At 29.0% G+C, this 16,701-nt stretch overlaps 1 long non-coding RNA gene across 1 annotated transcript in view; it reads right to left on the bottom strand.

The window, feature by feature from the left end:
• Positions 1-4,959: 4,959 nt before the first annotated feature.
• LOC145271001 (uncharacterized) overlaps positions 4,960-16,701 on the bottom strand; it is a 52,060-nt gene continuing 40,318 nt past the window's right edge. The window contains exon 2 of the long non-coding RNA XR_013865647.1: positions 4,960-11,160. This is a non-coding gene — a long non-coding RNA (uncharacterized LOC145271001). The remainder of the gene's footprint in view (positions 11,161-16,701) is intronic.

Here is a 16,701-nt window from a genome sequence, read left to right as displayed (position 1 = left end):
TCATGAACTATAATTATTTACTGTAAACATTATTATTTTATTATAAATCATATATTATTGTGTATCATGAATGATAAAGTATTATGTTTTGGTAAATATTATTTTATTAACAATCATAAATTATTGTGTGTATGATAAATATTATTACTATTTCATTATGAATCAAATGATTGTGTTTATGGTAAATTTTATTCTTATTGTGTTTATGGCGAATATTTTCATATTATTATGAATCATGAAACAGTAATTATTGGGTTTATGGTAAATATTGTTATTTAATCATTATTCATTATCTTTATGATTATTTAATCATGAATCATTACTTATTATGTTTATGGTAAATATTATTATTTTATCATAAATTATTAATTACAGTGTTTATTGTAACTATTATCATTTTATTATGATCATAATATATTGTTGATTGTAAATATTATTTCATTATGAATCAGAAATTTTGTTTGTGGTAAATATTACCATTTTATCATGAATCATAAATTGTTTTTATTATAAACTAGACCACCCGTGACCCGTTGGGTCAGTACGTTATATTAGCTATGGAATTCATGTATGAGCGTGACACTTGTGGCATAAAGAAAATAGTTTTTTTTTACATAACAGAAGCATTTCTATGAAAGTATATTAAAATGAAAAAAGAATATAGATAGATTTCTATGAGTCGTTCTGTTTATTATAATTGTTATTTTTTTTTAAATTACAGTTACTGAATTATAAGTGGTTGGTCATACTTATGCACTGAACAGGTATCATAATCCTTATTATAGTTAAATTCAAATTTTGATATATCATCTTTTAAATGAAATTGTTAGTTGAAAGTACAGAATAATAAAAAAACACTCTCCACATGTTAATAATGGCTTTTTAAATAGAAAATGAAAATAAAATGTAACTTTTTTCATTTAATTTAAGCAAACATTCAGTACCCATTGTGTAAAGGAAAACACTATTTAATGTAATAGAAATGTGTGCATTTACCGATTCAGCTTTCGGTTTAGAAATGTAAGCAGACGACTTTAAAAAACATGGGAAGAAGAAAAAGAAATTTTTTTGTAATAACGCCCTCTAGTAAAAAGGTCTGCATTAGTTAAGGGGGATATCTCTATCCAGTTTTACGTCGCTACCTTTTTCTCTCTCTCACACATACACGTAACTATTTCTCGCGTACGTAACGAAAACAGAGGGAGTAGGAGTGTTGAAATCTATTAGAGGGAAAGTGAGAGGTGTTTTCTTTCCATAAATTGTATAGGGTAATATTTCATATTATTAATAGATTCATAGATAAATAGATTTTATAATATATATTATAATTATCTATGAATCTATGTATTATTTGTATATATAAATAACTATTTGATCAAATTAAATGAAATTGTTTGTATTAAAAGCGATATAAAAATTCCGGAATTGGAATAACGGATTGAAGACGTTGCTATTTACGCATGCGCAACCGGATGTTGAAAACCGGAAATCTGATTGCAAACATACAAGATCCATAGACTTTTAGTATTATATAGATAATTGTATTTTATCATGAATCATTAATTCTTGTGATTTTGTTGAATATTATTTCATCATGAATTATAAATTACTGTTCTTATGGTAAATATTATTTTATTATGAGTCATAAATTATTGTGTTTATCGAAATATTGGCATTTATCATGAATTATTAATTTTTGTGTTTATGGCAAATATTTTTTCTTTTATTGTGAATTATTTATTATGTAAATCATTAATTATTGTTTTTATGATAAATATTATTATTTTATGATGAATCATTAATCATTGTTTATAATAAATATTATTATGTTATTATGAATCATTAATTAATGTGTTTATGATAAATATTATTATTTTATTATGAATTATTAATTATTGTGTTTATGATATATATTATTATTTTATTATGAATTATTAATTATTGTGTTTATGATAAATATTATTATTTTATTATGAGTTATTAATTATTGTTTATGATAGATATTATTATTTTATTATGAAATATTAATTATTGTGTTTATGATAACTATCATATTTTATTATGAAATATTAATTATTGTTTATGATAAATATTATTATTTTATTATGAAATATTAATTATTGTGTTTATGATAAATATCATTATTTTTTATGAATTATTAATTATTGTTTATTATAAATATTATTATTTTATTATGAAATATTAATTATCGTGTTTATGATAACTATCATTATTTTATTATGAAATATTAATTATTGTGTTTATGATAAATATTATTATTATGATTTATTAATTATTGTGTTTATGAAAAATATTATCATTTTATTATGAATGATTAATAATTGTGTTCATGATATATATTATTATTTTAATCGGAATGATTAACTATTGTGTGTTTTTACTACATCATTTTTGCAATAATTTGTTATGGCCAATAAATGAGCAAATTTTAAAGCCAAATTTATACATAAAAAAGGAATTGATCCTCATTCTAAAATCTAAAATCTTGTATAAAATATTAAAAAAAATAAAACGATATTTCTAGCTACATAATCGGTAAGTGTAGACAGAAAAAAATTAAATATCGATAAATATGTTTGTGTATTTAATAATTACTTGGAATTAAATTATTTTGTTTATGGTAAATATTATTTTTTATGAATCATAAATTATACTTAAATAAGCATATTTTGTACAAAATTCAAAATTCAATACGTCAGATCGAAATATATAATGTAAAGAGAATTCGTAGGAGATTCGTACTTTTTATTCACATCTGTTATATTTTTACATTGTTTATTGGATTGCAATAAAAAATAAACTTTTTAAAATGATTATTGTAAAAGTTATTTGATGTAATTTTTTTAAGTGTATAAATAAAAAATAATAATTTACCTTTCATTGCTGCTGCAGTAAAAACAAACAAACAAAAAACCGGATGAATTCGTTTTTCCTTTGTGTCCAAAGCAGAAAGTTTGTTTTGTTTGTTAGGATTTCAGTAGTGATTTGATACAACTTTTGTTTTGTTTTTCCAATTATTTAACAAATAAAATATATGAAAATATGAAAGAATCCAAATTAAAAGTTGAAAAACAGGATTTAAACATGAAATTATTTACATAGAAAATCAACTGCTAAAGAAGAATAAATTTAGGTCATCGTTAAACGGTGTAATCATTATTTCGTCCCTCGTGTAAAAATGTCCGTTCATTGGTTAAACGTGTCGAATTGTTTTCTTATCAAGTTTATATTATTTTTGTCAATATTTAAGGCTTGTTGCGATTTATTTTGTGAATTTATATTTTGTAGATACAATTCTTTTTAAAATAAGAAAACATAAAAACATTTTTTTAGACTTACTTTTTTGGACTAGTCGAAAGGTCCAAGATGAGTAGGAACTGCCAAACGAATGTGAAGAATTGTGAAAAAAAGGAATGCATGATCAAGTGACGTCAAACTTGTGTTAACTGTACGACCTATGGAAAAAGCAGAAGCGACTTAATGATTTTTTAAAACCTTTGTTTATCTTCGTCAAACTACAATTAATATTTCATATTTGTTACAATTTTGTTATGTTTTAAGATGTAAACGGTTTAATAATTTATAACATTATAAGCATTTGTATATTAAATATGAAATACGGGTTCATTTGGTTAACTACCTGCTTCCATAATGTTGTTTGGTAAAAAAAAAAGACAACCAGGATATCGTAATGTGTCTATCAAATGTGTAATTTTTGTGCAATAATGGTTTTAATCAGTATTAATCTGGAGATAAAGAGCCATGTTTATATTAAAGCTTAAAACAAACAAAAAATTAAATACAATTAATTAAAAATCTATGTTGTAATGGAACATTTTGAAACACTGGAATTTTAATCGTTTTAATCTTTTGAAAATCAACAAATTTTAACGAATTTTCTTTTTTTTTTTGGTAGTTCAACTGATAATAGAATATATTAATTTAAAAAAAAACGCTATAAAAAAACAATACTATTTATATCATTTTATTAATTGAAAGTTCAAGGTAAGTTTCTGTTAAGTACGTGTGTATTTCCATTAAAAAAAATAAATATTTTTTTACTTATTTGAACTCTTATGTTTCATAATAAATAGAAAATTCGATTGATGTAAATATATTCTGTTCAAATTTCAAAAAAAATAAATAGGGGGGGCACGCACTAAAAAAATATTTTCCCTCATATATTTTACTGAAACTACATTTTATATGTAATTTCATTCTAAAATGGATAAGTATCGAAAATGTCACAAAAATCTGACCATTAGTTATTTTTGCTAGATTTATTAAACACGGGTATGTTTTCCCGTTCAGAATGCTTACTACATTAGAGCGTTATTTTAAAGCGTCAATTATGTAAACATGATTTTCGTCTCGCAATTTCATTATTTTTGTTCGATGAAAAAAAAAATTAATTATTAATTTTTTCTTTTGCTCTTTTTCTTTTAAATGGTACAAAAGTTATCTTGATAATGTTAAGTCATATTAAAGTTACATCGTGTTACATATAAGGGGGGTAGTTCTGTGGTGAATTTTGGAAGTGCCTAAAGATGAGAACATTAGTCTGAATAATCCAAATAATCCACATCTAAAAATATTTCACATAAACAACTCAAATAAAAGTATTGAATTGTACAAACGATGAAGTCAGTCAAATGACAAAACATAGATTTGAATAAATTATAACCATATGATTACATTATCAAACTTGTAAGTTATTGTTATCAAACTCGATTCGGTTAGAATTACGACTTAAACAACTCAATTCCTGTATGCCATGTTTCGCGTAATCATCAGTCTGCCGAGATAAACACAGTCTTTACTTGTCATGAGTTGCACCTTCCCAGGCATTTACACCGTATTTGAAAGGGAAGTAACTAATTTCTGTCATAGTATGAAGAAGCGTATGATGGCGGGAAAGAACCAGACAAACAATATAAGTTAATTTTAAGCGATTGATAACTCAATTGTTTATTTTAAAACCAAATTTAAGAAAAGCAACATAAAATAAAATGTTCTTCAGTTCAACAACAGTTTGTCCCTGCTGTTAAGGTTATTCATTTTAACATAGTCTTTATCTGTCGATGGGAGCTGAACTGGAGACACTGATTAATGCGAGTTTGTCTATAGAAAGCATGCGCTTCAGATGATCAATAATGCAGATAGAAAACTCTGACAATCATTGGTATGATCAATTGTGTCAATAAAATATTACATATTCCGCGGAACGCCTTTTTATTTTTATTTTTTCTGCATGCAAAAGTTTTATTTGTATAGAACAACTGATGATGTCTAACAGCCATAATTATAAATATATATATATATATATATATATTTATATATATATATATATATATATATATACATATATATATATTAAGTTAGGAAAATATATATGACAATAAAACTACACAGAATATTCCGCATTTCATCCATGCTAGGATTCGTCAGGCTTATGCGAAGAGTTATGGTGATCTCGCGTTTTTATATACGCACATTCTTCTGAGTTTTTAGATAGCCAATCAGCCTCCTAGTTTCCACCGAACCCCTCTTAATCAGCCAATGGGCAGGCACTTACTGAACAAAGGCCCAGTTGTCCTTAGGTCCAACCATTCCTTCCTTTATGCTTTTTTAGTGGGAAGCGTAGATATCTAGTAAGTTTGCCTATTTTAAACCTAAAGCAAATAGGAAAGTCAAAAAAGTTAGATAAATGGATGCCTCATGAATTAAACGATAATAAAAAAATCGTCATTTTGAGGTGTCTTCTATGCTGCTGTGCAACAACAAACGACGCATTTCTTGAACGCATTGTGACGTGTGATGAGAAGTACATCCTTTATGACAACCACGACGTTCGGCATAGATCCTGGCGAAGCTTCATAACACTTCATGAAATGCACCAGAAGCTCCAACGTATGTGGCCAAGATTGGTCAATATCAGTGATCTGTTTTCTATCGCATTGTGACGTGTGATGAGAAGTACATCCTTTATGACAACCAGCGACGTTCGGCATAGATTCTGGGGAAGCTTCATAACACTTCATGAAACCGAAATTACAGCAAAATAAGGTTATGCGCACTGTTTGGTGGCCTACAGCCGTCTCAACCATCTCAGCATCTTGAATTTGGGTGACACGACATTCATGTGTATTGTTTAATAGAATTGTTTGGTAGTGAGACAATACATTCATTTGTATTTTTTAATAGAATTGTTTGGTAGTGAGACAATACATTCATGTGTATTGTTTAATAGAATTGTTTGGTAGTGAGACAATACATTCATGTGTATTGTTTAATAGAATTGTTTGGTAGTGAGACAATACATTCATCTCTATTGTTTAATAGAATTGTTTGGTAGTGAGACAATACATTCATATGTATTGTTTAATAGAATTGTTTGGTAGTGAGACAATACATTCATATGTATTGTTTAATAGAATTGTTTGGTAGTAAGACAATACATTCATCTGTATTGTTTAATAGAATTGTTTGGTAGTGAGACAATACATTCATTTGTATTGTTTAATAGAATTGTTTGGTAGTGAGACAATACATTCATGTGTATTGTTTAATAGAATTGTTTGGTAGTGAGACAATACATTCATATGTATTGTTTAATAGAATTGTTTGGTAATGAGACAATACAGTCATCTCTATTGTTTAATAGAATTATTTGGTAGTGAGACAATACATTCATCTGTATTGTCCCACTATGTGGTAATCTCTTTGGTAATGTGATAATCTCCCACTGTTACGATTAGGGTTGTGTCGTCATTCAGTGGCCCTGCTTATGTAGCCGGCATATCAATCAACAAATTGTGGTATAATTTATATGGAATGACGCGTCTTCATTGGGAAATTTCGTAAGTATTCCATGGAAAGATTTTGTCATACTAGAAATCAATTCAATGATATCAACATTCCAGACATTATTTCTGCCTCTGGCATTAAGATTTGTTTTCATTTTATTCAGAAACATTCAATATGTACTTTGTCTCTTGTTTATTTCTTTTTATCAAGTTTTATTTCATTTCATTTCGATTTGTTTTTATAACCAAGTTTTTTTAAATGATGGCCGTTGATCTCCTTGTGGCTGCAAAGTATTTCCTTAAAAGTCGCATCTCTTCATAAAACTGTGTAATGGAAAACAGTGTAAAAAGCATCTGCCAATAGGATTGGGCAGCTACACATAAAGTGACAAAACCTGATTAGGATTGGGCAGCTACACATAAAGTGACTTGGATCGTCAATCTTTGCATTGCCTGATCTTCATTAGCTAAAAATATTCTTTCCTCCTCATCAAATGAAAGTTTTCCTCTTTTTAACTGTTGAATTATAGCATCCTATCATATATTATTCTTTATTATGCTCTCCATGAACTTTCTAACTCTAATCTCCAGCAAACTTTCTATTATTTGTTTCTATTTGTTATTTTGTGTCTATTTCTGTTCCTTTTCTTTCTTTTTCTCTTGCTGGTTCATCATACAGTATTCTTCAGTATAACGCCCACAAAATCTCCAGCAAACTTTCTGATTGAGATTTGTACATAATTATCCGCACCATTTCCATTTTCATATCAGTTGTGCTTTTTATGCATTGCCTACTTGATATGAATAGTTTATTTTAGTGAGGCATAGACTCAATTCTTTTCGTGGCTTTGTTCAAACCTCATAACTGGCAGGAATTATTAGCCTACACAAATGATTGCGTAAGCATGAAAAACTAGTGTCTGTAGGTATAATTGTTTTTAATTACATATATATATGTGTGTGTGTGTGTGTGTGTGTGTGTGTGTGTGTGTATGTGGGTGGGTGGGTGCATCGTTTTAAATCTATGAAATAAGGAAAGTTTTTCGGTATATTCTGTGCTTTTACACGTTGAATGATTTAATAAATTATTAAAATTTTAATTGTCGTCATTTTATGCAGAATATAGCTTTTGTCAATTGTTAGTTATTTTTCAAATATTTTATTTACGAGAAATCACTGACAAGAATTTTATACCCCCCCCCTTCGCTGGAGCTACTTTTTTTATTTCAGTACATTGTTTTTGTGCTTTTGTCACCTGTTTTTCGCAATTTGATATTTCCGGGATTAAAACTACGTATATTCAAAGTGTAGAGTTTTCATATAATTCACCAACTTTACTTTTTAGAAAAAGAATATGCGCACATTTTCCATTTCTTGTATTAATTTTTTTGTTGGGGATGGGAATTCTACCGGATGCCGAACATTCTTTTATTAATATAGTTACTCCAACCAAGAGATATTTTTAAGATTCTAACCGTCCCTGTAAGTGCGATTGTTTATATTTATCTTGCACTTGGTTCCCTGGGTATATTCGCTAGATAGTTTATGAAATTCTTTTGCTCCTATAATGACTAAAATGATTGAGATGTAAAGATTCCAGTTTCGTTTCATGTCGTATATAGGACTTTGGTTTTCTCCCTCTCCGCTCTGTTAAGTCTTGAACCATTAAGGACGCTTACTTTAAATTGATATGCTAAATATTCCTCTTGGCCTTTATAACTATGTCAGGCTAAATAGCCCCGTTTTCCAGGTATGTAGCTGTAAAACGTTTGTAATCAGAGTGGATGGTGTATGACTTATTTTCAACTGTCTTTTCCGGTACATTTGATACCTACACGTTCTACTACATTTAATATTCATGTTTTAAGAGATTTTTATTAGAGATATTAACACACTCTATTGTGTCGCATTGTATGTCATCGCCCAAAAGAACTTTCCAACTGGATGTCAGGTGGCTTACACGCTTTAATTCTTTGGGACAGAATCGGCACTTGTTGTCATTATTGCGTGAGTTCTTATGTGTGCCAGTAATTTTTTAGAGATAGGATATTCATAGTTTTCAAGAATGTGTCTTTTCCAAAGTGTGCGTTTTCATATTCGTAACAATGATCTTATAGGACAAGAAAATCCACACTTAACAAGTTTATAGCTTTTTCCCAGTGTGGGTTCTCATATGTGGCAATAAAGATGATCTCTCAGCACAAGAATATTCACACACTTCCCAAGACTATGGCTTTTCATAAGAGTGTGTTCTCATATGTGCAACTAGCGATGATTTTAAGGAAAAAGAATATCCACACACTTCACAAGTATGTAGCTTTTTCGCAGTGTGAGTTCTCATATGTCTCACTAAACATGATTTATGAGAAAATGTATATTCACACACTTCACAAGAATATGGCTTTTCTCCAGTGTGTGTCCTAATATGATCTACTAACTTTGCTTTTTCAGAACAAGAATATCCACATACTTCACAAGTATGTGGCTTTTCCCCAGCGTGACGTCTCATATGTTTCATTAAATTTGATTTTTCGGAACAAGAATAATCACACACTGCACAAGAGTGTGGCTTTTCTCCAGTGTGACTTCTAATATGTCTCACTAAAGATGATTTATCAGAACAAGAATATTCACACACTTCACAAGAATATGGCTTTTCCCCAGTGTGAATTCTCATATGTATTACTAACTTTGATTTTTGAGAAAAGGAAACACCACACACTTCACAGCAATGTGGCTTTTTGACAGTGTTATTACTCATTTTTTCTCTATCGTTTATTCATTAAAACACTTCACAAGACTTTCGTTTTTTTAAGTGTATATCATATTTTAGTGTCCAAGAATATTCTACACATATTGTAAGAACGTTGTTTTTTATTTCAATTTTGTTATTAATTTGTTCAAGTGGGAGATGGGGCAGCCTACCAGATGCCAAACATTTGGTTTTATAAATTCCAACTGAGAGACTTTTTCAAACTGCTACTTCAAAGATGTTTGCATTCATATGGTGCTACTTTTCTATGAATCTTTTCTTAGCTCTCTAATTTCCAGTACTGTAGCAAATATTGTCTTTTTAAAAGCCATATACGTTTTTTTAGTTTCCAGTACTGTAGAAAATATTGTCTTTTTAAAAGCCACAAACTTTGTTTATAGTTTCCACTACTGTAGAAAATATTGTCTTTTTAAAAGCCATATACTTTTTTATAGTTTCCAGTACTGTAGAAAATATTGTCTTTTTAAAAGCCACAAACTTTGTTTATAGTTTCCACTACTGTAGAAAATATTGTCTTTTTAAAAGCCATATACGTTTTTATAGTTTCCAGTACTGTAGGAAATATTGTCTTTTTAAAAACCATATACGTTTTTATAGTTTCCAGGACTGTAGAAAATATTGTCGTTTTAATAGCCATATACTTTTTATAGTTTCCAGTACTGTAGAAAATATTGTCTTTTTAAAAACCATACAGTTTTTATAGTTTCCAGTACTGTAGAAAATATTGTCTTTTTAAAAGCCATATACTTTTTTATAGTTTCCAGTAGTGTAGAAAATATTGTCTATTTAAAAACCATATATTTTTATAGTTTCCAGTACTGTAGAAAATATTGTCTTTTTAAAAACCATATACTTTTTATAGTTTCCAGTACTGTAGAAAATAGTGTCTTTTTAAAAACCATATACTTTTTATAGTTTCCAGTACTGTAGAAAATATTGTCTTTTTAAAAACCATATATTTTTATAGTTTCCAGTACTGTAGAAAATATTGTCTTTTTAAAAACCATATATTTTTATAGTTTCCAGTACTGTAGAAAATAGTGTCTTTTTAAAAACCATATACTTTTTATAGTTTCCAGTACTGTAGAAAATTTGTCTTTTTAAAAACCATAAACTTTTCTACAATTTTTGATTCAGTCTCGTATTACGTTTTAATGTATTTGAACATTAAAAACATATTTCACAACAAAATATATTACCTTTAAAATGTGTCATGATATCACACGTTACCAAAAATAAGTAAAATAATAATGTCAATACAAGAAATTTTCCCACATGCTGCCGTAGTTTTGTTTTAAATTTGAATATATTATTTATTGATCTTTTATCTTCAATTTGTGACATATAAAACTTTGGTGCGTAAATTATTTACTTTTTAATAGACATTTCGAAATGGGGATGGCGTGAATTAAAAAAAAAACGTTTGTCTAAAATATTGTATTCAGTTCATTTCACATTGACCCTGATATATGTTTCCGTAGTCTTCCAAATAAAGTAATGTTTGTAATGTTTAATGAAGCACTCCATTAAAATTGAACAGTTACGCCCAATCAGGAACATCTGTAAAAGATATAAAATAATTCAATATTTTTAATATTTGCATTCACATATTAGTATTCTCTTTGTTTTTGTCAATATTATTGCATTAAACTTACAACCTCTACATTCATTTAATATAAATAATATGAGACATGCTATAAAAGGGGCCAAATATTTTCGATCTTGACACCGAGCGAGTTGATACAGCTTTTGTTTAAGATATAGTTGAAATTATATCAAACACTGTTATAATTAGATCCTAGTGAGGAATGAAATGTTTAAACTTATATATAAAATACTACACTATACAATCCTAAAATACAATATATATATATATATATATATATATATGTTAGCCGCACTGATGAGCTATGAAACAGCGAAACAGTACTGTATGTGGATGACTATATATATATATGTGTGGATGACTATATATATATATATATACATATATATATATATGTGTGTGGATGACTATATATATATACATATATGTATATAGTCATCCACATACAGTACTGTATCATAGCTCATCAGTGCGGCTTGATAGGCAACTGCCTCAAGCCAGGATCGAAACCCGACCGCCCAAATGACAGTCAAGGTTTCTCACTATTACACTATACACTATACGACTGATGCTGAGTGGGTAATGAATTTACGATGTTTTGATATATATATATATATATATATATATATATTGTATTTTATAATATTGTATATATATTTTTCATATTTACATGTATATATATAGTATTTCATATATATATATATATATATATATATATATATTACTATAAAATACAACATATATTATATTTTTTAGTATTATATATTGTAATATTTTTCCATAAGTTTAAACGTTATAACGTACACATATATATATATATATATATATATATATATATATATATATATATATGTATATATATATATATGTATGTATATATATATATATGTGTGTTAATGTAAATTATATATCCAATATATGCATATATATCCAATGGTAATAATGAGAGTGAATTACAAAAAGTTATAATTTATTTATTTTGCATTCAAGTCCAAACTTATAATTTATTTATTAAAATAACTACAACGAAATTCTATACATTTTTATTTTTGTATTTTTGTAGCGTTTAGTTTTTATCTTATATATTTGTCAGTTTCTCAATTCTATTATTTCATCTAAAATTTGTTTTAGAAATATATCCGTTCACTTCTAATCTTTCTGAATATAAAAGATTTGTAAAGTCGTTTAACCTACATATGTGTTAATTCTTCAGCTGTCTTTTAACATCAGTAAGAATAAATGTTTATTTTACTAATTATACATAATGGAAATAATTTGTGGACATTACAAAGACTTTTTCAAGGTTGGATTTTTCAACATTACAATAAAATTGCTTTTAACTGAAAGTATTTTAGACGTCTACAAAGCCTACATCAGCATATGCATTGGTTATTGTTGCCATATATGGGCGGGTAAAACTTTGAATGTTTTATTTATAAATATCTGTTCACGCCTAATCATATGAACGTGAAATATTTAAATCAGATGCGTTTAACGTATAAGCGTGTTGAATGTTAGTTCTGTAAACATTGGTAAGATTAAATATTTAAAATTCTATGAAAAGATTATAAAATTTATATCAACCTTTTTATTTAAGTATTCAATAAAACTAAGGCGTGTTGATTGATGCTGGCATTTTCTTTCCTTGGGACACCTATATTTTCTATTTATACATTTAAAATCCTATTAATGAAAATTACTGTTTTATAGAAGAAATATCCATCTTATCTCCAATTCAACTTAACATAAAATTATTTATAAACTATAATCGTTTATTAGACTGTTAATACTTTATCTTTAATGATCTCATTTCTATTATTTAAAGAATATAATTTTTTGTATATTTTCCCAAAATGATTGTAACAATGTACTGTTATCTTAAAATATTTTTCATATATTTCTAAGTTGATTGTAGCAATGTATTCTATTTATTTTGTTTTTAGAAATCATGTCAAGTTAATTGAGTAAAGTAAGAGTAAGTCAGCTTGTTTATATTTAAGTCACTACATAAAAAGCACAAAACCTCTTGATAAAAGTAATAAAAAACTAAAGTTAGTTAAAGCAATGGCAGCTGATACCTTTTTATCTTAGTCTAGAAAAGACGAAGGTAAAAAGGTAAGAAAATCACAAGAATAGAATTCCACATACGATACAAGAATTTGATTGTGTTTTGTGACGATTGTATTATGATTAGCAAAACGATAAAAAGTGGGCGCATGCGCACTGAATGCCATTTAGGTTTGGCAGACCAACTACTCTTGTGGAACACCAAGCAGTTTGTTGACAGTCTACTCACATTTGACACCCTTCTCAACTGGTCCATGGATGTGTGATCCCAAAGAGGTAAAAGTATATAAATAACGACTAAGAGAGTGGATTATGTGATTCAACTTTTCCTTAGGTTCAACAGTTTGAAGGTTTTCACAACGAACGTTTATAAAGCAATGTATTGAGACAGTTTTCATTTGTTGCTAACAGTTTTTCAAGTAGTTTATTGGATGCAGCAACATAATAAACTCTTCTACCTACTTGGATGAGATTTTTGTGTTTTAAGTTATTTTTAAGCGTTTATTTACTTTTAAAAAATCTGTACCGTGTCTTATGTTAGAAGAAATAAAAACGGGTGATATAAAACAAGCGCTGCCTTAAGGAGAAGTGCTTTCCGACTCCCTGGAAGACCTCTTCAGTTTGCCCTATATTTAAGAATTCAGGTGATAAGTCATCTCCCTCTCAATACAGACCTATAAGTCTCCTGTGTGTTATGAGTAAGTTGCTGGAATCCATATTAAATAGAGAAATAGTCAACCACCTCAGCAGGAATAACATACTTAGTGACACACAATATGGTTTCCGCTCTGCAAGATCTACCGCAGATGTGCTGACGGTTATATCCCACAGGATAAGTGAATCTCTTGACAAAGGCTTCCTTTCTAGGGCAATTGCTCTTGACATATCAAAGGCCTTTGACAAGGTATGGCATAAGGGTCTACTTCACAAGATTTCCAGCTACGGTATAACGGGAAATGTTTTCTCAATCATTAAATCATTTCTCTTCGATAGGCTCATAAGAGTAGTGGTCGATGGACAAAGATCGGAGGCCTGCAATATAAATGCTGGAGTCCCCCAGGGGTCAATCCTGGGCCCAACTCTCTTCCTGATCTACATCAATGACCTCCCTAAACACATGCTTAAATCATTCGTTGACATCTATGCTGATGACACAACCATCTACGGCAACACATCAAAGGCTGTAACTGACAAAGTTCTCTCTGATTCTCTCTCCTCTGATCTCGAGCACGTGGTTCAGTGGGGGAAGATGTGGCTGGTTACCTTTAATGCATCCAAAACCAAACTCCTATCCTTACATCATCAACGCTCTGATCCCCGGCTGGCATCAATTGTGATGGATGGCTCTCGTCTGGGTGAGGCCCCGTGTTTTGACAAGCTTCTGGGTTTGACTTTTATTCCTGATCTGAAATGGAACACGTACATCAAGTCTGTTGGCAAGGTCGCTGGAAAGATGGTGGGATCCTTCTACCGCTCGAGAAGATATCTCACTACTGATGCAATTCTCTATCTATATAAAAGCCAAGTACGTCCAAGGATGGAATACTGTTGCCATATCTGGGCAGGAGCTGCTAAAAACTGCCTATCCTGCCTTGACAGAGTACAAAATAGACTTCGTGGCTTAGTGGGGGATGCGCTTATCTCTACCCTGCAACCTCTCTCCCACAGAAGAGACGTTGCGAGCCTGTCCTTGTTTTATCGTTATTTCCATGGCAGATGCTCGTCTGAACTCCAATCTCTGGTCCCCCCTCGCCAATCTTTCACAAAAAACACCCGTCTAGCTGAATCCACTGTGAAAAATTTCCCCCATTCTATATCAGTGCCTAAATCAAAACGCGGATTCCATGAACAAAGCTTCTTTCTTAGAACTGCACGCCTGTGGAACTCTGTTCTGTCTGCCTGCTTCCCTCCGGACTACAACTTGGATGTCTTCAAGTCCAATGTTAACAAATTCCTAATGAACCGCCCCCTTAAGTAAACACTTCAGCAAATCTCCTCACTAACTTAATGTACTTGCAATAACCCTTATCCCTGAGTGGCTTCCGGGCCTTGATAAGTGGTGATCACTGTGTAAAAAAAAAAAAAAAGTCATCTAATCGATACTTAAATCGATACTTAAATAAAGTACTGGTAGAAAACGACAAAATTAACATTTTTGAAAAGTTTTGTTATGCCCAACGATTTTTTACGTATCTTTAGTTAAATAATTTAAGTGAAATTCCAAATAACTATTTGAAAAAAAATAAAAACAAAAACTATTTGAAAAAAATTACAACACAAAAAAAACGTAAGAAAGCAAAAAAATAAAAAAAATAAAATAAAAAAATGATATGAGCCACCCATCTTTTCCTCATTCAACCAAAAATTGAAAACTGCAAATGATTACAGGATTTTTTTTTTTACACGGTGGTCACCACTTATTAAGTCCCGGAAGCCACTCAGGGATAAGATTCATTGCAAGTACAGTACGTGTGTGTGTGTGGAGATTTAATGAAGTGTTTAGGAATTTGGTTGGACTTGAAGACATCCAGGTTGTAGTCAGGTGGGAAGCAGGCAGACGGAACAGAGTATTATTGCCTGCTAACTGGTTGTTAACTCGGTGCTTATTTTATGTTAAATTTATATAGAAAAGTGATTCTACGTCATAAAATCTTAAATATTTATTATTATTTGTCGTGTCTTTGAACGATATTTTTTTTTAATTGTTGAAACGTAATAGCAAAAATACTTAATTTTTATTTCATTTATTTTATTTTATTTATTTATCAGAGAGTAAACAACGCTGGGTTACATTGTAAAAGATTTACAAATATATTTTTCGACATAAAGTTACTGATAATTAATGATGGTCAATAAATATTTGATCATTTTATGTAAACGTGATAAAAGAAAGTGATCCCCATTCTAAAATTTAAATATGGGATAAAACATACAAAATCAAACGAAATTCTCTAGCGAAATAATCGGTAAGTGTAGACAGAAAACAATTTTTATGTTAAAACAATTAGGTACTTGTGCACTTATGTTACCCTGCTGAAATGACCTTATTATTCAGAAAGCCATTCTTAACATGGCGAGAGGAGAATGTTTTGTAACTATTCTGTACTTCCACCTAATAATTTAATAAAATATAATCTCGTAAAATTCGAAATTAACTTAAAAATACGATTTTTTAAAATAGAAGAGAAACATAAGTGAATAATCATTTAACAATTAAAGACTGGAAATTATTTTTATTTTGTTTTGTTTTTGTGTGATCATAAGTTGATAATCATTTAATAATTAAATACTGGAAATTATTTTTATTTTTTTTGTTTTTGTGTGATCATAAGTTGATAATCATTTAACAATTAAATACTGGAAATTATTTTTATTTTTTTTGTTTTTGTGTGATCATAAGTTGATAATCATTTAACAATTAAATACTG

Source organism: Euprymna scolopes, chromosome 46 (assembly GCF_053919585.1).
Source record: "Euprymna scolopes isolate OS-2025 chromosome 46, ASM5391958v1, whole genome shotgun sequence".
Taxonomy (NCBI): Eukaryota; Metazoa; Mollusca; class Cephalopoda; order Sepiida; family Sepiolidae; genus Euprymna; species Euprymna scolopes.
This window is presented reverse-complemented; position numbering and strand designations above follow the sequence as displayed.